The 26826-nt window shown below is 34.7% G+C and overlaps 1 long non-coding RNA gene across 1 annotated transcript in view; it reads left to right on the top strand.

Moving 5' to 3' along the window:
• Positions 1-1380: 1380 nt before the first annotated feature.
• Positions 1381-26826, top strand: part of LOC123644754 — a 90065-nt gene continuing 64619 nt past the window's right edge. Inside the window, exon 1 of the long non-coding RNA XR_006737240.1 lies at positions 1381-1422. This is a non-coding gene — a long non-coding RNA (uncharacterized LOC123644754). The remainder of the gene's footprint in view (positions 1423-26826) is intronic.

The raw sequence follows: 26826 nt of genomic DNA, 5'->3' as shown, positions 1-26826 counted from the left end.
GTCGAAAATTGCCTGTTTTTATTATTGTAAGAATTGGTCCACTGAACTTAGCTCAGCCTCCAAGGTCTCGGCGAGAATGCTATGATTAATGAGGTAGCCATTAATGTCAGTAGATTGAACAACCAAAATCTGATTATATTAAAGTGCTTCCCAAACATTAGGGTCACATTAACAGTTTATTGAAACAAGCTGATAAAATTTAAAATGGTCATCTAATTCCCTTGGGTTCCTAATTGTTGCATGATAAATCACTCTGTAGAGAAATCTATTACAATGTTCCAAATGAGAAAATGTAATTTACTGTACCATTACTAGGGTGTTTGAAGCACTTCAGTTCTTTAACGGAAGGATTTTGCTAAAATGAGAGAAAAAAATCAGATTTTTGTAAAGGGTCTGGCCATGAATAAAACCTCTTAGTGATAAATCTTCCAACTATGTATTGAGTAAGAAAAATGATGCATTTTATGAGCCTGCATTATGTAAAAACAAATTACATTAAAGTTCCTCATGAGTTGATTACTGAAAGTTCAGTGTGAATGAACCTTTATTGATGCTCATCTACTCTTTAGAAGGAAATTGCTGTAGAAATCAACTGTATCGTATAAACTACTTGAAATATTTCTTTACTGTGGAACTCTGGTCAAGTTCACTTCAGAGAGTAATGTCTCTGCTTTGAAAGATAATTTGTAGGGATCCAAGCAGAACAAATGAAATCTTTGCCTGTTCAAGCTTCTGATCAAGTGTCAATCCCTGAATGTAGTATTTCCAGGAATGGCCAAACAGTTTCATATATTGTTAAGTAGTTGAGACCATGTCGTCACTTATTCCTGGAAAAACCACTGGCCGAGAGAGAGGAGGAGGTGAGCATTTCTGGGAATGGTCTGAAAAGGTGGTGACCCCAATTGTTTTGATGTAACTGATGACATAGTTAAAGGAAAGGCATATAAAAATGTGCAAATAATGGTAAATTGTTAATCTGTGTAGTATTTATGGACAGGAAATGTTCTGGGCTTTGAAACTCTAATTTACTAGAATTATTATTCAAATTCAAAGAAAAAGATGTTTCCAGGAACCTTTTCTTGACCCCCTCTCCCCTCCAACTAAGAGTGGATTTTGGATCTCTCTCTTCACATTTCTAAATTGATTGCATAAACCTTTAACAGAACACTCTCCAAATAATACTGTAATAATTGTTGTAAACATTTATGTGACCTACTAGTTCTGCAAGGACAGCAGTTATATTTTGAAACAACTGTTTAAACCCAGATCCTGTCATAATGTTAGGTGTGCAGTAAATGTTTAAGAAATGTTCATTGAATGTCTGGAGAGATCATGAGATTCTAACTAGATTAAGACTTTTCTCTCAGGTTTGCCAACTAGCAAGACTTTATTAAACACCCAGAATGCGTATCACTACAGAAGGTAGGTAAACTGTTATATTTTAATGCAACTCAATACATTTTTTATTTTTAAATAAAATGTCTTTTTATTATTAATAGAGAAGGCAATAAAAATAAATAAAGGTTTTTGATATGAATTCCAGGGCCTTAAGATGCTTCCAGCTTAGTTAGGAAGATAGGAAGTGTGGTTAGGTAACTGTTAAATTAAAATGTGAAGACATTTGTAACTGTAAAATGAAATGATTTCCACTGAGTTTTACTTCCCTATATGCACATATGTGCTCATTGGTTAGTTCCAATCTAATAATGAATACATGTGGTGTTTGGTTTTCCATTCTTGAGATACTTCACTTAGGAGAATGGTCTCCAGTTTCACCAAAATTGTTGCAAAAGGCATTAATTCATCCTTTTTTATGGCTGAGTTGTTCTCCATGGTATACATATACAACATTTTATTAATTCACAAGCCGGGGTGAGGGGGGAGAAGAGGAGGGGAAAAAACCTACCTAATGGGTACAATGAACACCATGGCTATGGGCACACCTAGAGCCATGACTCAGGTATCATAAAAGCAATCCATGTAACCAAAAACATTTGTACGCCCTTAATATTTTGAAATAAAAAAATAGAACGAGCAAAAAAAAAAAATGTTCATTGAATGAATAATTAATAAATGAATAAAAAATAAATGGATCTCCAAATAGCCAATTTGCCATTTTATTTCCCCAGTACTTTATGGTTATTTTTTATATGTTTGTTTTGTGATCAGGATGCCTTAAAAAAATACCTTTTAGCCCTTCTCTTTAATCGTATTTTTCATAATACCAGAAATGTTTACTCTGGTATCCTTTCATGTGCCCACACGTCCCACCAGGAAGGACTTGGTGGATGAAGAGTGCTTGGTGTTAGTACATCCATTTAGAAACTAAGAAAGACAGAGAAGTTCAAGAGTGAACTATGTGTTTAGGTAGCTGGGTAGGGGGCATAGAGACAGCTACCAATGCTTGAAGTGATGGTTATGCCTATAGCCTAGATCTGCCTGGTGATGAGCCCTTGAGAAAGCAAGGTTGTTGGAAAGACTGGTTGAGCCACCTGGAAAATGGTAGTAACCAATATTCAAATTACCTCTTATATTGTAAATGTCCCCAGTAAAGTTCAGATATATTTATTCTTGTCTAAAGGGTTTTGCAAGATTTTCGATGTATTTCTTGGTCATCTCATTCTAGATCTCAGTATCTGAACTTGAGGAAAGGATAGCAGGGAAAATACAGTATAAAGAGCAGTACTCAACTTCCGTACACATAAAGAATATGAATCAATAAAGAAAGAAACCTGTTCTTAAAAAAAAAAAAAAAAACTATCTTAGGTAAAAATAAGTGAGACACTTATGCCTTAAGTCAAACATCAGACTCTTTCGTTTTCCTTTAGAAAATATTTTATAAGGTTAAGAATAAAAAATTATTTTATAAGGTTAAGAATAAAAAATTATTTTTAAAAAATTGCTCTCAGGGCCGGGCGCAGTGGCTTACGCCTGTAATCCTAGCACTCTGGGAGGCCGAGGCGGGTGGATCGCTCGAGGTCAGGAGTTCGAGATCAGCCTGAGCAAGAGTGAGACCCCGTCTCTACTAAAAAAATAGAAAGAAATTATCTGGCCAACTAAAAATATATATAGAAAAAATTAGCCGGGCATGGTGGTGCATACCTGTAGTCCCAGCTACTCGGGAGTCTGAGGCTGTAGGATCACTTAAGCCCAGGAGTTTGAGGTTGCTGTGAGCTAGGCTGACGCCATGGCACTCACTCTAGCCTGGGCAACAAAGTGAGATTCTGTCTCAAAAAAAAAAAAAAAAATTGCTCTCAGGACACTAGACATATTATTCCTTTTTTTAATGTTATTGTCTATGTTCTCCCACTTTAAGTCTCATGAAAATAGAAACTTTATTATTTATTCATAGCTAAAACTCCAGTGCCTATGACAGTGCCTGGCACATCACGAGTGCTCAATAAATATTTGTAGAATAAAAAAAGTAGAGGGAACAGAATGTGTTAGTTACAAAGGCATCTTCTGTTTTTAGAAAATCAAGTAATTTATTAAGTCTGGAATACAGAGTACATATGGGAGTGTAGTGATCAGATTTGCATTTTAGAAAGTTCATTTTGGCATCATGCACAGGATAGCTTATCTTTACATCAGTTTTAATGAGCCCCATTTTTTGACAAGTCTGAATTATATCACTTTTGATGGGACTTCAATAACCGTTAAATTGAAATGGACATTAATTGAACATCAAGAAGGAAAATAAGAAACAAGGGTCTTCAGTAATCCACAAATTGATTTTTTTCTTAAATAATTAGACATCAACTTGGCTGTGTACATTTCAAATGCCCTTGATTCTTGAGTACCATTTTCATCTCCTTTTTTCATCTCCTAGGACTTTGAAACTTGGAGGAGAGGCTTATATTTACTACAGAAGTTAAAGCTAAAGAAGATATGGTTAACTTTATGCATGGCTCAAAAGGACAAGTAGAGCCAGATCTCAGTTGCCCCCTAGATCTGTAGTTCTTATCTCTAATGTAACCCAAAAGTACATATCATGATTCTGACAGCAGGTGAAACATCAGTCAGTCAAATTCAGAATAGTGCTGTTACCGGCTGTTGAACTCGGTTCTTGTCTTCTCATGATGGAAGAATGAAAGCAAGAGACAGTTTGGAAGCAGCAAGCAGCAAAGTTTATTAAAGCAAAAGTTCACTCTTAAAGTGGTTAAAAACAAGCACACGTCCTAGCGGACTGTAGCCCAGGGGTTGCTTTAGTTTTCTAATCAGCAATAGTATACTCCAAAAGGGGCGGGAGTGGGCACACGTCCTGGGGACAGTGGCAGTGGGGTTTCTGTGTCATCCCTTTTTCTGCTGCCTGTTCTCTCCCCCTTCATGACGTTGTCTCTTCTTCTTTTTTTCTTGACCAATGGGATGTTGTCTCTTTCCCGTTGCCGGGGAGAGGGATGTTTTCCACCTTATATGATTAGGCAGGGACCTGTTGCGGTGTCCAAAGTTCATTGCGGGGCGGGTGCGAAACTATAATGTATAATGTGCCCTGTATTGTTTTTATTATGTTTCTTGTGACAGTTGTGGTTACCCTTATCTTGTTACTGTTAAAGTATGTTCTCTTGCTCAGCATTCCATTTTTTTACACTGTTTGCTTTCGTATTTTCTCTGCTCATGTCTCATTTTTCTCACGCTAATGTTCTGTGACACTTACGGTTACCCTTATCTTGTGGTTTTTCTTACTCGGTATCCCGTTTGTTTCCATGGCCTTTTACACACCTCCTCTGCTCAGGTCTCATTTTCCTACCTATGCTAATACTACCTCTCTGGTCCCAGCAACCATTCATAGGTGTGCTCATCTCAATAAAATCCTTCTTTTTGAATCTTAGCTAATTTGGTAAGATAGATCAAATACTAAATAAAAATCAGTGTGGATAAAATTCATATTTTCCTTGATATTGAACATTTTTTCATAGGTTTAGTCATAATTTGGGTTTCCTCTTCTGTGAGTTGCATATTCATAGCCTTTGTCTATTTGCTGTTTGTATTTTTTCTTACTAATTTGTAGAAGTTCTTTGACTATTCTGGACACTAATCCTTGAATGATTTAAAGATTGCAAATATCTTCTCAGGCTTTTTTTCTCACTTTCTGGAGTCTTTTGATGTATAACAGTATTTACTCTGATGCAATCAAATTAATTGAGCATTCTCTTTATGGTTTATGATTTTTAAGTCTTATTTCAGAATCTTTCCAAACTCTAAGGTCACAGTGAATTTTTTCCTATATTCCCTGACCATCCTACCTAGAATTGCTAGTCTGTCCTCACCTCTACAGGTATTCTTTACTTCCCTATCCCCATTGACTTTATTTTTCTTGAAAGTACTTATAATTTTCCAATATACTATCTAATTTACTTGTTTATGTTTTTATTGTGTCTCACCGCATTTTGTGTGCATTTCATAATAGCAAGAATATTTGTATGTTATTTTCATTGATGTAGAAGTGCTTGATACAAATAAATATCTAATAAATATTTGTAATTAATAAATGAGTATTTGTTCCAAAAGTTTTAAAGCTTTGCCTTTTACATTTAGGTTCTTAAATTTCTTGGAATTAATTTTTTTGTGTATATGGAATAAGGTAGTTTTCTACTTTTATGTTTTCCAACTGGATAATAAATTGCCCCAGCACCATTTATTTAATAGCCCGACATCTAGAACATATGTGGAGCTTCCCAATATATACATATTGTCATGTATTGTATTCACTAGAATTTAAGCTTCATGAAAGCAGGGACTCTCCTTTGTTATCTGCTTTATCCTCAGTGCTTAGAACTATGCTTATCACAATGGAATATTACACATAAAAATAACAAAAATGATCTATAACTTCATGCAGCAACATGAAAGAATTTCACAAATATTGAACTTTAAAAAGCCAAATACTAAAGAGTGTATACCATATGATTCCAATTATTTAAAGTGTGAAATGGGCAAAATTAATATATGACTATTATATGCCCTTAGACGTCAGATGGTAGTTACTTTTGGGTAGAGTAGTAACTGAAAGGAAGCAAGAGGGATGTATTTGGGTTGCTAATAATGTTCTGATTCATCTGGTTGCTAATTAATTCAATAAAAATTTCAAGAGTTTAATAAATATTTGCTATGAGGATCCTTATTCCATTCTATTGCTTTGTCTACATCTATACTGATACCAGAATGCATTAATTACTAAATTTTAAAATAAGTCTTTATATCCAGTAGGATGAGTTTTCCAACTTGTTATTTTTTATCAAGTCTATATTAGCTAAAGTAGTCAAGGATTTATGCTGCCCATTTTATACAAACTATACTATAGACAATTAAATGGTATATAAAGAAATGTTTCTTCTTATAGAAGCATTTTAGCTAGTAATGAAGAAGAATTACTATTGTAGCATTAGAGTGTCACTATTTTGCAACCTCTTCTGTATTAATGGTTCTACACATTGATCACTAATGGCTGCTTGCATTTCAAAGAGAAATGCAATAAGACATTACTTGTTTCCGAATGGAAGACCACCACCTGCAAAATAGTCCTGGGAAAAAAAAAAACTGTACCTGAATTTTATCAAGTCTCCGTATAAACTAGCAACTTTCAGGAAATTCAGAGGGCACAGGAAGATTTTAAACTACACAATAGAGTGCATTTAGCTAAGTACAGGCTGTGAGTAGCTCTATTAGACAAATAATTTGGTTTCTTCAATAAAGAAATTACAAGAAAGAAAAACAATTGTTTTGGGGGGAGGTGAAATTTGTAGACTTCCCACCAATTGCAACACATGGGCCTTATCTGAACCCTGAAACTGTAAAATAATTTTACATTTATGAAACAATTTGGAATTTGAATACTAAGTGTAAATATTCAAATATCTAGGTATGATAATGTAATGGTAATTAGTTATGTTTAAAAAAAGTGAGCCCTTATCTTTTAAACACGAAAGTATTATTGAATGAAATTTTAAAAATTGCATTGGGTAATCACAGTCATATAAATAGACTTATAATGTTATATACATGCACAAAAACCTGTTTGCATTTTGTTGAAATTACATTGAGTTTAAAGATTAATTTGGGAGAAATGGTATCTTTATAATATTTACTTTTTCTATCTTATCTATTTTGTATAGCAAACCTCTCTCTGCTTATTATTTTTTACTAAAATATTTTTATCTACTTTTTCTAATTCATTCTTTCAGATGAACTTTGGAATAATTTTTCCAACTTCCTGAGGTATATGATTGGAGGACTGAAATTTCATTTTAGCTGTATATTTGGGAAGAATAAACATTGTTTTTCATTTAAAAACATGAAATATATATATATATATATAGCCCTTCATCTTTTTAATGATAGAAACCCTGCATATCTTTTATTTGCTTGATTCCTAAGCAATGAATATTTATTACAGTTGCTATGGAGAATGGCAGTAGAGCGTAGTGGCTTAGAGCAGTGGTCCCCAACCTTTTTGGCACCAGGGACCAGTTTCATGGAAGACAGTTTCTCCACAGACGGGACTGGGGTCGGGCGTGCCCGGGGTATGGTTTTGGGAAGATTCAAGCACATTACATTTATTGTGCAGTCAAACCTCTCTGCTAATAATAATCTGTATTTGCAGCCGCTCCCCAGCGCTAGGATCACCACCTCAGCTCCACGGCAGATCATCAGGCATTAGATTCCTATAAGGAGCATGGCCTAGATCCCTCGCATGTGCAGTTTACCGTAAGGTTTGAGAATCTAATGCCTCCACTGATCTGACAGGAGGTGGAGCCCAGGCGGTGATGCGAGGGATGTGGGGAGTGGCTGTAAATACAGAGGAAGCTTTGCCCACTTGCCCGCTGCTTACATCCTTGCTGTGCAGGCTGATTCCTAATAGGCCACTGACCAGTGGCCCCAGGGGTTGGGGACCACAGGCTTAGAGTATAGGCTCTGAAGTTGAATGGTTTAGCTCCATATATCACTAGCTGTGTACTTTGGGAAAATGGCTTAATTTCTCTATTTTTCAGTTTCCTCAGCTGTAAAATGAGAATCATAAGGTTTTGTGTTTCATTATTGTGAAGATTAAGTAAGACAATATACCCTTATTTCAGTTGACACATAGAAGTCAAGAATATTAGTTGTTAATTATTAGATTCTTTATTATACTGAGTATTGTCCTCCCTTTGTGTTGTTTCAATGTATTTATCAACAATGAGAGTGTTAAATTTTACAAAATGACTTTTCAGCATTTATTGCAATTATCACTCTACAGATGCTATGTGTGTATGAATAAATGACCCTGTAATTGACTGTTTTCAAACATTGGAAAGAACTCATCAAATTGTTTCCATTTTCAATGGCTCCTGTTAAATTTAGGTGTTCCACTTCAACTTCAGTAAATTTTAATATTACATTTTGCTACCACTGCAATGAAGGAGATCAGAGTGAAAGAGGAGGGAAAGTCTGTTAGCAGTAGGGTTGCCAGATAAAAATGCAAGATATGCAATTTAATCTAACCTTCAGATATGCAGTGAATACTTTTTTAGAATAAGTATCTCCCATATATTGCATGGGATATTCTTACACTACAATAGTTTCATTTTTTTAATCTGAAAATCAAATTTTACCCTGTGTCCCATACTTTTTATTTGCTAAATCTAGTTAGGAGGCTATGGGAGTTGATGACAGAGATGGAAGGGAATGGAAGGCTTCGAGAAAGTGATTCTGTTGTTGACTTTTTGGACCTTCAGTCACTAACTCCTGCTACACGCAGACTACTCTTACACTCGACTCTTCTCTAAACAGAAAAGTTTTAAAGTCTTCTGTTTGTTTTAATTTCAGTGTTAAAAGGTTATGTCCCCAAGATAGAAGCAGTTATTTCATCATTGTCTCTCCTTAATCTTTGGTTACTGTTGAGAGGCTTACATTGGAAGTAACCATTCTAGAAACCAAAGAGCTGGTCAGTAGTTAGAAAAAACAGTGCCAAGAGCAGCATCAAAAACCACAAGAGCCTTTTGTAGGCTGCCTTTCATACATCTATGTACAGTTCTCACATTTTAAAAGTTGCATAATGCCTTTATCTTATTAAAAATGGAAACAGTGAAAGCACCTCCTTCCATTAATCTCCTCCAGGTGCTTTATCCTCTCCCTTTCCACCACAGATGGCTTTGTATTTTTTTATTTGTGTTTTGTTTTCCAGTCCTTGCGTCTTTATCTGTTCTTTGAAACAAAATCAACAATAAAAGGAAAAGCCATTAAACCAATGAAAGCATGGCTATGGTTGCTGATTTAAGTAACTCTACATCTGAGTGAGAGCTGCTCTCTTAAAATAGGAAGATTGTTGGTTTATCAGAGAGTCTTATATATCTCTTCTCCAACTGATAGCAGGTCACAAGTTTGAATTCCAATCAACCATGTAAAGCTCTGCTGTGACTTTGTATGGCCAATGAGCCATCACTCAAGACTAAAATATTTTCCTGTTCTATCCATTTATCTAAGTCAGACAAGAGCTAGCAACTCAGTCAATGAGAATCACATATATTAAAAGCAAGAGTTAGTCTCCCATTTATAAAAACTTTTCCTGTCAGACCCAGGTTTGAATTCTAACTCTCCCATTCATTTGCTCCATTACCACTAAAAATAGTTTACTTGATATCCCTGAACTTTGTTTTCTTCTATATAATTGGGGAAATAATACCTAGCTTACAGGTATGTTGTTGTTAAGTTTATGTAGACAACGCCAGATTATGGAATTTTTATGTAAAATTCCTAGTGGGAATGTAAAATAGTGCAATCATTTTGGGAAACATTTCAAAAGTTTAGTTAAAGTTAAATATACACCAATCATATTACCTCACCATTCCATTTCTAAGTATTTGCCCAAGAGAAAAAAAAAGTATTTGTTCCTACTAAGACATGTACAGCAATGTTCATAGCAGTTTGGTTGGTAACAGATAAGACACAGGAACAAAGTGTCCATTAATAGCTGAATTGATGAACAACTTGTGGTGTATTAATGCAATGTACTACTACTCAGAAATGAAGTGAAATTAACTAATGACACATGAACTAACATGATAAATCTTAAGATAATTATGCTGAGTAGAAGCCAGAAAAATGCTGTATGATTCCATTTTTATAACATTCTAGCAAATGCAAACTATTGTATAGAGACAGAGAGCATATGTGCCTGCCTGGAGATTGGAGTGGAGGGAGGAAAGGCATAAAAAGGAAACACAAGAAAACTTTTGGGGGTGATGAAATTGTAAGCTACCCTGATTATGGTGATAGGTGCTCAGGTATACATATGTTAAGATCATAAAAGTACATAATTTACATGTGTGCGACTTAATGTACTTCAATAATGTTAAAAGAAACAAAATAGAAATATAAAGTGATATCATTATTATTGATAAACTCAGATCTAATATCTAAAAGTAAAAATGTTCTTTGATCTTTCCATGAAGAATCAGGATAGTGATTCCTGTATATATCGTATCTGGGAAAATCTTTGATTCTGTGCTATTTCTCTTCAAAAATAAAGTCATTTATCAAATTTTATTGGGGGGGTTTCAAAATATTTCTAATTAATTATCATAATTCTATATAAGAATTAAAATTTATATTATGTGTATGTGGATATTCCACTTTAATATATCAATATTATCATACTTGTTACCTATATTTCTTCAGGTTTTCCTTTTCCTATCATAAAAGGATTGCCTTGTGCTTCTTTAAAACTTAATATGTTCAGTTCCCAGCCTGCTGCTCTGATATTCAGAAATGTCTTTCATAAATCATTGTCACTCCCATCTCTGATTCACCTCTTCTAGTTTATCCAACACCCTTGACCTCTCTTTACACATAATTTCATCTGCCAAATGATTCCTAACCTCTGCTCCTTCACCTCTAACAACACCACAAAGACCATGATTCCTTCTTTCCCCATAAATCCTGAGCAGAATGGCCCAGTATCTTCCCTTTCTCAACAGCACAAATCACCCAGGAGCATGACAGGGGATGTGTGATGGGCCATTGGTTATGAATAATATAATTTCATTCTCTTAATGAAGTTTTCTTAAGAGATGCTAATAGTAAGTTATTAAGATAGAAGAAAAAGATGAGGCAAAGAACAGAAGGAAGGAAGGTAAAAGAGAGAAGATAAATGAAGGGAAATGTTACCAAATCCTATCAACTGCAGGAAAGTACTAAATAAGCCTAGTGCATGAATTGCTTTATGAAATTGGTATCTTTCAACAGTGCTATGGTTCTGTTTACCCTTCCTGCATTCTGGCATTCATCCAATCCACACATAGCTGCAAGAGCAATCTTCCAGAAACATGTCAGATCACACACTTCTGCAGCTTAAAATCTTTCAAAGGCTTCCCATTGCTTCCCACACATGCCGACTACTAAGGTCTATATGTGCTAATATATTCTAGTCCCTGCTTACCTCTCCAGCCTTATTTTGCACTGGCTCCTTCCGCCTTCTTTTGCTTCATTCTAAGAATGTTCACTTTCTTTAGAATATGCCATGCTTTCCCCCTCTGCTTCATATCCTTCAAGCATAGTGCTCCCCTAATCACTCCAACTCCCAACTTGGCCAACTCCAGATTCTTCTGGTGGATCAGCATTTCCATGAGTCCTTTGAGGAAACACCAGTCTAAATTATGTACCCCTCTGATACACCCTTGTGAAAATTGTAAATTTTACCTTTTCTTTCTGGCATTGACCACATTTTTATATTTTTATATATATTTATTTGTATAACTATTTGTTCAGTGTCTCTTCTTCCCCAGATCCATTATGGCAAGGACTGGTCATTAATTTTTGTTGCTTTGAATCTTTGTTTTTATTTTTTATTTATTTTTTACTCTCCGTTATATTCATAGCCTTAGTACAGTGGGGACTGGCACATAGTAGGTGTCCAAAAGATATTTGTTTAATGCGTGAAAAAATTAATGAGTAGATGGAAAATGATCCTATTAAATAAACTCATTACCCATCAAAAACTTGAGCCTCACAGAGTTTAAACTGCCAAGTTAATACATGCTCTACTATTTGTAGAAGAGATAAAGAAGACAACAAAGACACAAAGGGAGGTAAAACCAAGGAAATCTTTGTAGAGAATAAGTCCATGACATGACTATAACAAAAAATGTATTTAGTTACATTTTCTACTTTAAATCAGAATTCCTGATTAGATCCAACACTGTTACTTCAAAACTAATAATCCCAGAACATTAATGAGCCCCTGTTGCAATGTTTCTGTGCCCTGGCTCACAGCTGCTAAGCCTATCTGTGATTTTCAGCTGCAACTGTGGTGGACAGTTTTGTGACACAGTCAGTCTCCTCTCTCAGATTTTCCCTTCAAGACATTTTTCAAAGCCCAGCCCCAGTGTAGGTACAGTCTGGAAGTGGAGGGGATTTACTGCTGGGGCACCCATCACCCAATGCATGATGGAGTCAGTGGATAAATGATTGCTTTTCAAGGGACAATATGGAGGTGCTTTCTACACTGGCCTTATAAGGTTCTGGAGGTTCTGATCCACTATCCTCAGTGCTGGCCATCTCAATAACTGATCAATCCATTATTGTATTTCTTTCCTTCCTTATCTCATTACTCCTATTGCTTCTTGAATTTACTTCCTAAATAGACTAATGCACTCCAGTCCTTGCTTTAGGCTTTGTTTTGGGGGGAATAAAAATGAAGACATCATTTATTAATTTATTTCAGTATTTAGTATGGGCACAGCTGGGTACTAGAGTACAGATTAAATGGCACATCCTTACCCTTGAAAAATTCACCTAGTGGGGAGGCATAGAAGTATAAAAATTATAAATTATAAGATAAACTTTGTGATATAAGAATACATAAAAAAATGGAAAATAAAATATGAAACTATTGTTTTGGTGAGAGAACCAGGGACAAGTGAACAGATAACAAAGTGTTATTTGAGGAGTCTTTTGAAGGATCAATAGAAGTTTATCAGCAAGACAAAGGGGTAGAGAAAAGGCATTGAGGCCCCACAGGTTCAAAAACACACACTGAATCACAGAAAGGCATGGCATATGTTAGAAATGGTGAAACATTCAAAGTATCTGTACATAGTTACTAGGGTTGAGATCACCAGAGGATGCTGCAGATAGTGAATTCCAGGAAGAGGGTTCTAAGGGCTAAACCCCCATGTTTTATCCTGTAACAATGTATAAGCATCAGAAGTTTTTTAAACAGCAGAGTGACATCATTAGAGCTGAATTTCAGAAAGATAATCCTGGTAGCCATGAAGAGAATGAATGAGCTGGAATTAGAAAACAATAAAAACCTAGATGGAGACCGGGAAAAATTATGAAGATGGCATCAGTGAGGATTCATGAGCAATATTTTAGCAAGACTAAGCTTGAATGTCTTGAGCATTTCAAATGTATCTAGGGTTGTTTGTTTTTAAATAGGTGACCTCATACTTCTATAATTCTCTAATTTTTGTTGTTATATGAATAACCTATTCAGACTAATGAATCAAATCCTATATATTAAGCAGGTGGCACAGCTAATCAATCTAATTGTCTTAGATTGATTCTTTGGGACTAGATTTGTCATGGAGATTTGAACTGGATTTTTTTTCTCACTCTGGTGACTGAAAAATAGTATTTTAAGTCAATACTCCATAATAAAGCAATGGCATTAAACTCCCCCCAAGAAAATTCCCACACAATTGCCCCCAAAGCATTGATCCATTATGTTTTCAAAACATTCTGTTCTGGTTTACTACTTTTCAAAGAATTTCCACTTAAAATTTTGAGGCATGTCATTCTTCTGAGACATACTTCTCCAGAGAAGCTCTTCCTCATCCTCCTCTAAAAGGCATTCCTTTGCAGCATTTTCAGACTCTGATTCAAGGTATCGATAAATGTCTACCAATAATTTGGTGTAAAAAAGAAAAGCATATTTGAGACTTTGTTTTCCTAAATATTTATTTCAAATACTACATTTTCACAGTGGTTTTAATCCTAATGTCATCCTTAAAATAAATCATTATGTGTACTTCATGTGATCTTTTCAGAATGCAATAAAACAGATTGTTTTTAATGGCTGTTCCAGCAATGAAAAATATCTGTGTTAGGTGGAAACAACAAATTGATGCTTTTTCAATTCCTTTTAATGGCACGAGGATCTTTGCAACCTGCTGTGAAAAATATTCTCTTAATGATAGGCCTGTGGCACAACTTAAGGAGTCATCAAGAAATAAATGCACCGCTGTCTGGTTGGCAGCTTGGTGTCCCTTAATTGAAGTGTTATAAGATTCTGTGCAGAGGAAGCCTCCAGGGTTTCGTAGCTAAATGGCACGGACACCTCTGATGAGACATGCAGATGAAGATGTGTCAATACAATCTTCACCAATTTGCTGTAATAGCAGGGACTGATTAATTTTATAACCACGGGTGCTTCTATTAGCTAACCTAAGGAATGATTTAGACTTTATTAAGCGACTTATTTCTATCTTTTTTTCAAGAGACTACTGCAACATAGTTTATCTCTGAGTGCTACACTGTGGCACATTTTCTAATAAGGATTCTAAATTTATTATTAAAGAAAGGATCATGAGCTTGCCTTGGCTTAGAGGAGGCTTAATGGTAGCAACTTTTTGTGACTACTAGTGTCTGAAATGCACTTCAGCAAACTTGAATTTTCTCAAAAATAAAGTAACTTCATATTTGAAGTAATTGAGTTGGCAGCTCTTATATACATTTTTAATGTGCAAAAAGTTGAAGTAACAGAATCAAAAGTATGTGGCTGTATATTTTTATCCTTCACTTGATATAAAATTGTTTTAATATTTTATCATAATTGCCCTTGGACATCTAACATCATTTGGTTACACATAATCAACTAATGCCTTATATTTTAGGGCTTTGTTCAATAAAAAATTAATTATCCTGCATGGGTGGGCAATGTATTTGGAGATTGAGCTACCTGATTTTATGCATAAAACAGGCTCTGGTTTATATATTGAAACCAAAATTGCTGTAACATTCACAGTGCAATAAAAATCAGATACAAAAACTCATTTAAAACTTCTGAAATGTGAGCTCAGGGACACACCTTTGTATTTTTTAAAAAAACTATAAAAGGAAATGAAACTGCATTTACTATAAGTTGAATTTCCAGTAAATTTATTTTTTAAAAAAAGACTAGGAACCCATTAAAAGCAATTTTATTCCACAAGCAATGTGAGACCATTATTAGTACTTAATACAGTTATAAAGCTTAGTATTGCAAAATGTCTATTGAAGGAGATGTGATATTCAATAACAATTTACATCCTTCTCTCAGGGTTGAGGATGTTTGTAAACCCCCTTTAAAGGGAAGAACAGACACATTCCTATCTCACTCCAGTGTTCTCCTCTTCTAAGCTTATGTTGGGCTGTAAAGACTAATGACAGTGATGTTGAAAAGGTCTGCTTCCCAAATTTTATCAAATTTTCTTCCCATAAGCAGAAGTATTCACTTGCAGCAAAAATATGCCAAACGTTCTGGATCTATTTTAGAATGAAACAAGTTTCATGATTATGATATGTCTCATTCATCTCTTTAAAAATAATATGAGGTCCAGTTTGATTATGGAGCTTTAAGTGTCCATATTATAACGTAAAATAAGCAGATGCCTTCTAATCTCTAACAGTGCAGGAAAGATAAACATCATATAACTGAGTAATTCAGAGAATAAATCAATAAACTAAGAATGAAACATATTATGCAAATAATACTCAAACACTATCCTCAAAATGCTTGGATTCCAGACCTAGTTTAGTGGAAGTGTGTTATATTAAGAATTGGCAGTTAGATTCAAGTCTACCCTTCCTACTGAGTAACTATGTAATCTTTAATAAGTTCGTTACCCTTTTGAGGAACATTTTTTATATTAGTAAAACCAGGAGTTGAAATTAGATCATCTTTGAGATTGCATGTTATGCTACCATTTTATTTATAAGAAATCATGGCTGGGCACGGTGGCTCACACCTGTAATCCTAGCACTCTGGGAGGCCAAGGCAGGAAGATTGCTTGAGCTCAGGAGTTCAAGACCACCCTGAGCAAAAGCGAGACCTCATCTCTACTAAAAATAGAAAAAAATAGCTGGCCTGGTGGCCCGCGCCTATAGTCTCAGCTACTTGGAAGGCTGGGGCAGGATGAGGATTGCTTGAGCCCAGGAGTCTGAGGTTGCTGTGAGCTAGGCTGATGCCATGGCACTCTAGCCCAGGTGACAGAGTGAGATTCTGTCTCAAAAAAGAAGAAGAAGAAATCAAGACTAGGTTATTATGAAGGCTTTGATATTAAAAATATGTTTAGTAAAAATTTTACTTATACATTCAAAGATACTAGACATTCCTATCCTCTTCAAAAGAAAGCAGATTTCAGGGAATTCGGTGTCATGGCACAAAGATTATCAGAGCTAAGAAAATACAGTATTAGATATGTGATTAATTACCTTATTTATGTTTCAGGTGGGGAGTGGTGATGAGCAATTTCTATGTAATTACTAGAGCCAAGGGATGGATGGTCACTGAAGGCCATACAAAACCACACCAGTAAATTACTAGTAGTGACCCAAGTGACAAACTAGTGGCCACTTACAATAATTTGGGCATTTCTGATTTTTTTCCTTAATATTTTTGAAATTTTGAAATTCCAGCCAAATTTATTGTTAAATATGTATCACCTATTTTGAACATGAATAATGCATCAAAGATTTCAAGTTTGGGGGAAGAATGAAAATAAAATTTGTATGAGGATTCCAAGAAAGCATGGGAAGGAGATTTAAGAAAAACACATGAAATATAATCAGGCATATTAAAATATTTTAATAGTGTAGGCCATTGAAAAGAACTCCTTACATATTCACAATTTATAGATATGTATATACAAATTACACACCTGCCCTTCTGAACTAGTATACTATGACCAATATAATATACATATTAAAATGAATTTTTAAAATGAAGCAAAAATAAATCTGAATAATAACACTGCTATTTTCTTTCTGTATCTTAAGGAATTATCTGCATACTCCCTTAGAATGCAATCACTCCCTTTTGGATGTCCCTAAAATATTCTGCCAGAATGAAAAGAAAGTTCATAAAAATGAAAACTAACAGAAAACATTTAAGAAAGAGAAAAACATCTGGAAATGAAGAGAAAAGATAATCACAGAGGGAATAATGAAAACATGAAAACTACTGGGTAAAACTGGTAAACTGTAATCAATGTGGAAAAGACTAACATATGAAATAATGTGAGCATCACAAGGCAAGATGTTGGGTATAATAACACTTAAACATATGGAGCATGCTTTCATCACAGAAAGGTTTTTCTTGACCCCCACACAGGCTGTGACAGCTTCCCTATTGGGAAACCTGATTTTAGAGTGTAAAAGCGAAGCCAACAAATTACAGAGAATACATACTTCAGAGCCAGCGTTGATCTTCCCATCCATGAAAACCAAGAGTACATTTCCACCAGTAATTCTTTATGAGTGACCATGTATTGTCCTCTCAGGAGTTTGCTTGTTGGACTCTGTACCTGAGAACAAGATTGTTAGTTGTGCTTACAAAGAAATATGTGAGTAAATATATAAAACATGTTAAACTTTTAATAATAACTTCTAGGTCTACTGAAATACGTTTGTTTTGGCAGGTATAGCTAGAGAACATATAAGTCTTTTTGACAAGGATTCCCTGATGCTTTGTTGGTAAAAAGAAATGTCTGTTCAACATTGGGTGAATAATGCACTAAGTGATCTTTGAGTTTAACACATAACTTGGATCCGTGAATGTTGGACTGAATAAAATGTTGCAATAAGCAGAGGTTGATTTGAATTAGAAACTCTGTATAATGTTTTTTGGTAACATTAGAAACATTCACATTTATTCATAGAGATAGTTACCTATTATTATTGCTTAGTCAAAACTTACCTAAAGCAGAGTGTGATGCAATATGGCACAAAACTTAATTTCCATTATGTTCCCTGAATATAAAGCCATCAACAGGGAAGTAAAGCCATGAATGTGTGACCATCCTCTTATACAATTTTATAAGAGAAAAACCTATGATGAATGTAAAAGGGCTGTGGGTATGTAAAAGAGGCCATTCTTTACAACTCAAAGTTTAGCATGTGTTCATGGGTTTTACATCTATTTTTCATAAGGAAAAAGTAAACTTTAGTATTCTATCTTTTCATACTTTGATTTCATATTTGTTTGGAGCATATAAGCATGATTGTTCTATACCTTTCAAACTCTTTTGATCTCTAGAATCCTTTAAACACTTAAAAATTCTCATGGATACTAATGAAATATTTCCTATGTGGCTACATATTTATTGATAATTACTGTTAGATTCTTAAAATCTTTACTTATTAATTTATTTTTAAAAAATTATATGCTAAGCGCAGTGGCACACGCCTGTAGTCCCAGCTACTTGGGAGGCTGAGGCGGGAGAATCACTTGAGCCCAGGAGTTCAAGAGTGCAATGTACTATGATTGCGTCTGTGAAATCCACTGCATTTCAGACTGGGCAACATAGTGAGACCCTGTCTCTAAAGAAAGAAGAAGAAGAAGGAGAAGGAGAAGGAGAAGGAATGTGTCCAGTATATGTTGTTAAAGTATATGGTTAAAATGACTATATTTTTCTAAACAAGCAAACAAAAAAGATTATTAAAACAATTTCATTATTTAACAATTTCATTAATGTCTAGAAAAATAGAAGATAACTGAATTCCTATACCTATGTATCTACATTCAATCTCCTGTGCTGTATTATTTAGTTGAAGCATATGAAGAAAATCTTGCCTCACATAAACATTAGAAAAGGGAGAAGTTTTAATAGTATTTTCATAAAATTGCGGATATCCTTCTTTGGTAGTATACTGAAAGTTAACAACTGGTAATTTCTTAAAGGTTAATTGTAACATGGAATATAAAACCCTATCTATGGATTCTTTTTGTACCCTGGTACATTACAACTCTTTGGTTCCTTTTTTAGCTGAATGACTTTTTTATCCCATAAATGATTTTATAACATCCTGCATTGGTAATTTGGAAAATATTGGTTTACTAACTTCCAAATATTAACATTTTATTTTAAAATGTCATTATATGCCATATAACCTTTAGAAAACTCCACTCATGAAAGAATGAGTTTAAAAGGAAAATAATATCTTTGTATTGTTACAAACATAGTTTTCACCTGGCAGAACCCCTAAAGGTTACCTGGATGACACTTTAAGAACTGATCTATAGGTTCCTTTTGAGGTCCTGATGAAATTGCTGTAAACATAAATCCGTACCTATTCTTGAGGAGGGAGAAGCAAATTGCTTCTCCAAAAAGCAGGGTATGATTCCCTTGATTGCCAACAGGGGCCATAGGTCTGTTCTGGGCTCTCAGGCAGAGGAGGTACTTCCCATAGAATGTTTGCAGTTCTTATATAAATGCTTTGAATATTTCTATATGAGAAGTTCATTGTAAATATTTTTTTTAAAAAAATAAGCTTTCTGTTGATTTTTTTGAACAAAGATCCAGCATATTAAATTTTAATTTCTTTGAAAATTAAAAGTTTAAAAGTTTATGAAGGGATGAAGTGGAGAAGTGATGTAAATAAGATAACAGAATAGCGGTTTTTAGCTCTCATTCACATACTCGCCCCCCGCAGAAACGCCAATTTTGATAACCACTTATAGACAAGAATATTTTGTGGGAGCCTGAGAGTCTAGCAGATAGGTCCCAGAACCCTGTTAGAGAAAAGAAATCTGAGAATAGATGCATTGAAGAGCATAAGAGAAACAGTTTCACTTCACCCAAATCACCTCTCCTCCAAGGCAGCACAGAGAACCCCCGGGTTTGGGATTTCTCCCATGAAAGAAACTGAAAGCATAGTGATTGGCTGGCTTCCCCACCTACCCAAGAGAACTACTTCTTTCTTGCCCCACCTAGAACACCAAAGGGACCTTCATTGGTGATCAGTCTGGAGAAAAATAGGCATAAGGGAAAAGACTGGGGGCTTATAGCAACTGGGGCACAAAAGTCAACCAAGGGCCACAATTTCTACTAACCATTTCCATGGTTCCACCAAGAGGCCCACCAATGAACTTCATAAAACAAATCACCTGTGGACCCTCCAACTAGCCCTTGTGTGCCCCCAGGACTCTACACACCCCTCATCCCCTCCCATTGCCAGTACCCTTGTGCACTCCTTGCAGTCAGTGTACACAAACTACTGCAGATTGTGCACAAGCACAAGCAGACAGCTGGCTCAACTCTGCTGAATTGGGAGAAGGTGCATAACCTAGAACACCTCAAGGGCACTTCCCTAGAGCAAATAAATGTGACACTGTCATCATGTGGCCTAACATTTCAGGATTAAGAAAATCATAAAGTCCTAGGCCACCCCCCACAACAAGGAAAAAGAGAAGAGGAGTGACTACATCCATAGAAAGGTGTGAAAGGCTCACAGAATCCCAAGCAAGGATGACTGGTGGTCTTTCATGAAATGAGTCAGTAAAGCCTGAAGAGTGTGACTGCTTATTCAAATGTGAAAATAGCAATGCAAGAAGTCAAGAAACAAGTAAAATCAAGGAAACGTGACACCACCAAATGAATACAATATCCAGTAACTAACTGCAAAGACATATAGATCTATGAATTGCTGAAAAAGAATTTTGAATAATTGTTTTAAGGAAGCACAGCAAACATTAAAAGCACACAGGGTAGTATTGACATTTTAACAATGTTGATTTTGCCAATCCATGAGCATGGTATGGTTTTCCATCTGTTTATGTCCTCTGCTATTTCCTTCCTCAGTGTTTCGTAGTTCTCCCTGTAGAGGTCTTTCGCCTCCTTAGTTAAATATATTCCTCGGTATTTTATTTTCTTTGTTGCTATTGTGAAAGGTATTGCGTCTTTGATTTGGTTCTCAGCTTGACTGTTATTGGTGTATATGAATGCTACTGATTTGTGTACATTGGTTTTGTAGCCTGAGACTTTGCTGAATTTATTTATCAATTCCAATAGTCTCTTGACAACATCTTTGGGGTTTTCTAGATATTAGATCAGATCATCAGCAAAGAGCAATAGTTTGACCTCTTCTGCCCCCATTTGGATATCCCTGATTTCATTCTCTTGTCTGATTGCTCTGACTAGGACTTCCAGCACTATGTTAAATAGAAATGGAGATAGAGGGCAACCTTGTCTGGTTCCAGTTCTGAGCAGCAATGCCTTCAATTTTTCCCCATTCAGTATGATGTTGTTTATGGGTTTGTTGTATATGGCTTTTATCATTTTGAGGTAAGTCCTGTCTGTGCCTACTTTGTTAAATGTTGTTATCATAAAAGGGTGCTGAATTTTATCAAATGCTTTTTCTGTGTCTATTGAGAGGATCATATGGTCTTTGTTTTTACTTCTACTTATGTGGTGAATTACATTTATAGATTTGTGTATGTTGAACCATCCTGCATCTCTGGGATGAAGCCCACTTGGTTTTTTTTTTTTTTTTTTTTCTTTTTTTTTGATGAGCAGCTGAATTCAGTTTGCTAGGATTTTATTGAGTAGTTTTGCATCTATATTCATAAGAGATATTGGTCTTTAGTTTTCTTTTTATGTTGAGTCCTTTCCTGGCTTTGTTATCAAGGTGATGTTGGCTTTGTAAAATGTGCTGGGAAGGATTCCTTCCTTTTTGATGTTATGGAATAATTTCTGCAGGATAGGTACCAGTTCTTCTTTGTAGGTCTGGTAAAATTCAGGTGTGATCTACATATTTAATGAAATCCCTATTAAAATACCAACATCATTTTTGCAAATCTAGAAGAAATAATTCTATGTTTTATATGAAACCAAAGAAGACCCCATCTAGCCAAAGCAGCTTAAGCAAAAGGAACAAATTGGGAGGCATTGATTTATCAGATTTTAAGCTACACCACAAGGCTATAGTAACTGAAACAGCATGGTGCTGGCACAAGAACAGAGACGTAGACCAAAGGAACAGAGCAGGAAACCCAGATATAAAAGCATCCACATACAGCCAACTGATCTTTGACAAAGCAGACAACAATATACACTGGGGAAAAGAAGCCCTATTCAATAAATGGTCCTGAGAAAATTGAATAGCCACAGGTAGAAAACTGAAATAGGATCTGCACCTCTCACCTTTCACAAAAAATCAATACACAATGTATAACAGACTTAAACCTAAGGTCTGAAACTATAAGAATTCTAGAAGAAAATGTTGGAAAAATCTTATAGACATTGGCCTAGGCAAAGAATTTATGAAAAACACCCCCAAAGCCATCACAACAACAACAAAATTAAATAAATGGGGCCTGATCAAATTTAAAAGCTTCTGCACAGCTAGGAAGACAATCATTAGAGTGAATAGACAATCTACAGAATGGGAGAAAATATTTGCATGCTATACATCCAATAAAGTGATGACAACTAGAACCTATAAAGAACTCAGGCAAATCAGCAGGAAAAAATCAAGAACCCCATTAAAAAGTGGGCAAAAGACATGAACAAAAACTTTTCAAAAGAAGATAGATGATGGCCAACAAACATGAAAAAATGCTCAACATCTCTAATCATCAGGGAAATGCAAATCAAAACCACAATGAGATATCACTTAACTCCAGTGAGAATGGCTTTTATCAAAAAGTCCCAAAACAACAAATATTGGCATGGATGGAAAGGGATAGGAACACTCATACACTGCTGGTGGGACTGCAAACTAGTATAGCCTCTCTGGAAAGTCGTACAGAGATACCTCAAGGAACTAAAAGTAGAATTACCATTTGATACAGCAATTCCACTGCTGGGTATTTACTCAAAGGAAAAAAAGACATTCAATAAAAAAGACATCTGTACTAGAATGTTTATAGCAACAAAATTCACCATTGCAAAGGTGTGGAAATAACCCAAGTGCCCATCAATTCTTAAGTGGATTAATAAAATATGGTATACGTATACCGTGAAATACTACTCAGCCATAAAAAATGGTGAACTAATACCTCTTGTATTTAACCTAAATGGAACGGGAGACCATTCTTTTAAAGTGAAGTATCACAAGAATGGAACAATAAGCACCACATGTACTCACCATTAAATTTGTATTAATTGATCAACACTTATGTGCACATATGAAAGCAACATTCATCAAGTTTTGGGCAGGTGGGAAGGAGCAGAGGACAGTAAATTCATACCTTTTGGGTGTGGCCCATGCTGTCTGGGGGATGGGCATACTTGTAACTTTGACTTGAGTAGTGCAAAAGCAAGGCAGTTTATGTGACCAAAGCATTTGTACCCCCAATAGTGTTTTGAAATTAAAAAAAAATTATAAAAGAGCACATAGGTAGACAACTCAATGAAATCAGGAAAGCAATACATAAGCAAAATGAGAGGTTTAACAAAGAGATAAAAAACATAACAAAGAACCAGATAAAATTCTGGAAATGTAAAATATAATCAAAGAAATGAAAAATGCTATAGAGGCTTCAACAGCAGAGTAAACAAGAAGAAACGATCTTTGAACTCAAAGACAGGTCATTTGAAATTATTCAGGCAGAGGGAAAAAAGAAAAATTATAAAAAAAAAGAGTGAAGAAATCTTAACTGGATGTATGGGATACCAGCAAGTGAGCCAATATATGCATGATGAGAGTTCCAGAAAGAGAAGATAATGAGAAATTGGTAGAAGATTATTTTTAAAATTTATAATGGAAAACTTCTTAAATCTTGGCAGGGATATGACCATCCAGGTTTATGAAGTGCAAAAGTCACCAAATATGATCAACCTAAAGAAGATTAGACAGAGACATATCATAATCAAATTACCAAAGTCAAAGACAAAGACATAATTTTAAAAACAGCAAAAGAAACACAACTTATCACATACAAGGAAACTCTATAATACTATCAACAAACTTCTCAGCAAAAACCTTGCAGGCTAAAAGAGAATGGGATGATATTTTCAAAGTGCTGAAATAAAAAAAAAAAAAAACTCCCAACAAAGAATATTATGTCTGGAAAATCAGTCTTCAGAAATAAAGGAAGATAAAGACTTTCTCAGACAAACAAAAGCTGAGAGAACTCATTACCACCAGACCTGACTTACAAGAAATGCTAAAAGGAGTTCTTCAAGTTGAAATTAAATAACAATAATTGGTAACATGAAAACATATGAAAGTATAAAACTCACTGGTAAAGGTAAGTATACAGTCAAATTCAGAATAATACTGGTGGTGCATAAATCATTTTTAACTCTAGCCTAAAAGTTAAAAGACAATAATGTTAAAAATAGCTATAGTTATAACATTTGTTAATTAAGAAACAATGTAAACTATGTAAACTGATATATCAATAACACAAAATATAGGGAGAAGTCAAAGTGTACAGTTTTTGTATGCAATTAAATTTAAATTGTTGTTAACTTATGGCATACTGTATGACTATAAGATTTTTTGTTAGCTTCATGGTAACCACACCAAAAAAAAAAAACTTTTGTAAATATACACACAAAAAAAATCAATGCATATCACTGAAACTAAAAAATCTTCAAATTACACATGAAGACAACAAAAGAGAAAGAAAGGAACAAAGTAACTATAAAACAGTCATAAAACAATTAGCAAAATGGCAATAGTACATCCTTACCTATCAATAACAACTTTAAATGTGAATGGATTAAACCTTCCAATCAAAAGATAGAGTGGCTGAATTGATTTATAAAAAACCTGACAATATTCTGCCTACAAGAAACTCAATTTAGCTTTGATGACAATCATAATCATAGGCTGAAAGTGAAGGGTTATTTGCTAATATGTTAATATAATTTAATGTTGATGCACAACTCACTGCATTTGAGTGAAGTTTGAGGAAATTCTGAGGAGTCCTTCAGCAATGCTGTGGGGAAAGGAAATATCTCTCTTCTGTTGGCCTATCTCTTGATTATAATTTTGCCATTTGATTAGGAATAAAAGCAAAAATTTTTTCAAATAAGTTGTGCATTAACAATTCATGTATAAGATTATTGTATTTCTTACACTCAACAAAGTGAAGAGAGACAACCTATGGAATGGGAGAAAATGTTTGTAAACTATTCATCCAACAAGGGACTAATAACCATAAGGAATTTATAAGGAATTCAAGCAACAGCAGAGAGACAAATAATTCAATTTAAAAATAAGTGAATAATCTGAATAAACATTTCTCAAAAGAAGATATACAAATACCCTGCAAATACCTGAAAAAATTCTTAGCATTACTATTCATCAGGGAAATGTAAATCAAAATCACAATATCATCTCACCCCAATTAAAATGGCTATTATCAAACAGATAAAACATAACACATGCTTTTGAGGACACAGAGAAAGCAGAACTCTCATACACTGTTAGTGGAAATGTAAATTAATTCATTTATTATAGAAATCAGTATGGAAGTTCCTAAAAAAAAATCTAAAAATAGAACTATCAGGTGATCCAGCAATCCCACTGCTGGGCATTTATCCAAAAGATAGAAAATCAATATATTAAAGAGCTATCTGTACTCCCATGTTTATCATAGCACTATTCACAATAGCCAAGGTATGAGATCAACCTAAGTGTCCATCAATGGAGGAATAGCCAAAGAAAATGTGGTATACATGCATAGTGGAATGTTATTCAGCCATTAGAAAGAATGAAATTTTGTCATTTGCAGAAACAAAGGCAGAACCAGGGGTCATTGTATTAAGTGAAGTAAGTCAGGCACAGAAGGCAATTATTGCATGTTCTCACTCATATGTAGAAGCTACAAAAGTAAATCTCATGGAGATAGTTGATTGGTAGTTACCAGAGTCTGGGAAGGGGGGAAGAGAGGGAGGTATAGGGACTGATTGGTCAATAGGTACAAAGTTACAATTAAAGAGAAGAAATAAGTCTGGTGTTCTATTGCACAGTACAGCAACTATAGTTAACAACAATTTATCATATATTTCAAAATAGCTAGAAGAGAATATTTGAAATGTTCCCAACAAAAAGAAAAATTAAATGTTTGAGTTCACGTATATTCCAATTAGTCTGATTTTATCATTACACATTGTATGCATTTTTTCAAAATATCACATGTACCCCATAAATGTGTATAATTCTTATGGATCAATAAAAAATTCCAGTATTTCTTGACTATATTTTGAGGAAAATGAAAGAAGGCATAAGTAAATGAATGAAGAAAACGGTTCTTTCTCATGTGCTTTGCATAATTAGAACATTATTTCTTGATTAATTTAAACTTTTATAATTAAGTCAATATGAAGCATAAATAGGAAATAAACTCAATCTCATATTAAACTCTTGGAAAAAATACAATAAAATGTCTATATTAAAATAAATGACCCTTCTTATATGATTTTCTTTTTTTTTTTTTTTTTTTGAAATTGACAACTTACCAAAACCTATTACATACATTATATGGTATAATAAAAATAACTACTCTGGCTATGTCGGAAAGTCTTTGCAGCTGCAGGGGTACTTCTTGGAAATAAAGTTTGTGTTTACACAGGTGCGGCCATATTTAACAAAAAAAAATTTTATGCACTGTGCAAACAGCTGCCTGTCTGTTTTCTCTGGCAGAGCTCTTTCCAACTGAAACAACTTGTAACCAGCACATCGCTCTGTGATACTTATGTAAACAATATAGAAAAATTCCTGTACAAGGAAGAGGTTTCTCATAATGTGTCTTTTAGATAAACTATTAAAGCAGGAGCCACTTGATTGGAGTCTGCTAAGGAAACTATGCCCTTAGTGAAATATTTACCATCTAATATTATGTGTGCAAGCTGCTGG

This window comes from Lemur catta, chromosome 9 (genome assembly GCF_020740605.2).
Source record: "Lemur catta isolate mLemCat1 chromosome 9, mLemCat1.pri, whole genome shotgun sequence".
Lineage (NCBI taxonomy): Eukaryota > Metazoa > Chordata > Mammalia > Primates > Lemuridae > Lemur > Lemur catta.
Note: the sequence above shows the minus strand (reverse complement) of the source record. Positions and strands in the feature narration are given on the sequence as shown.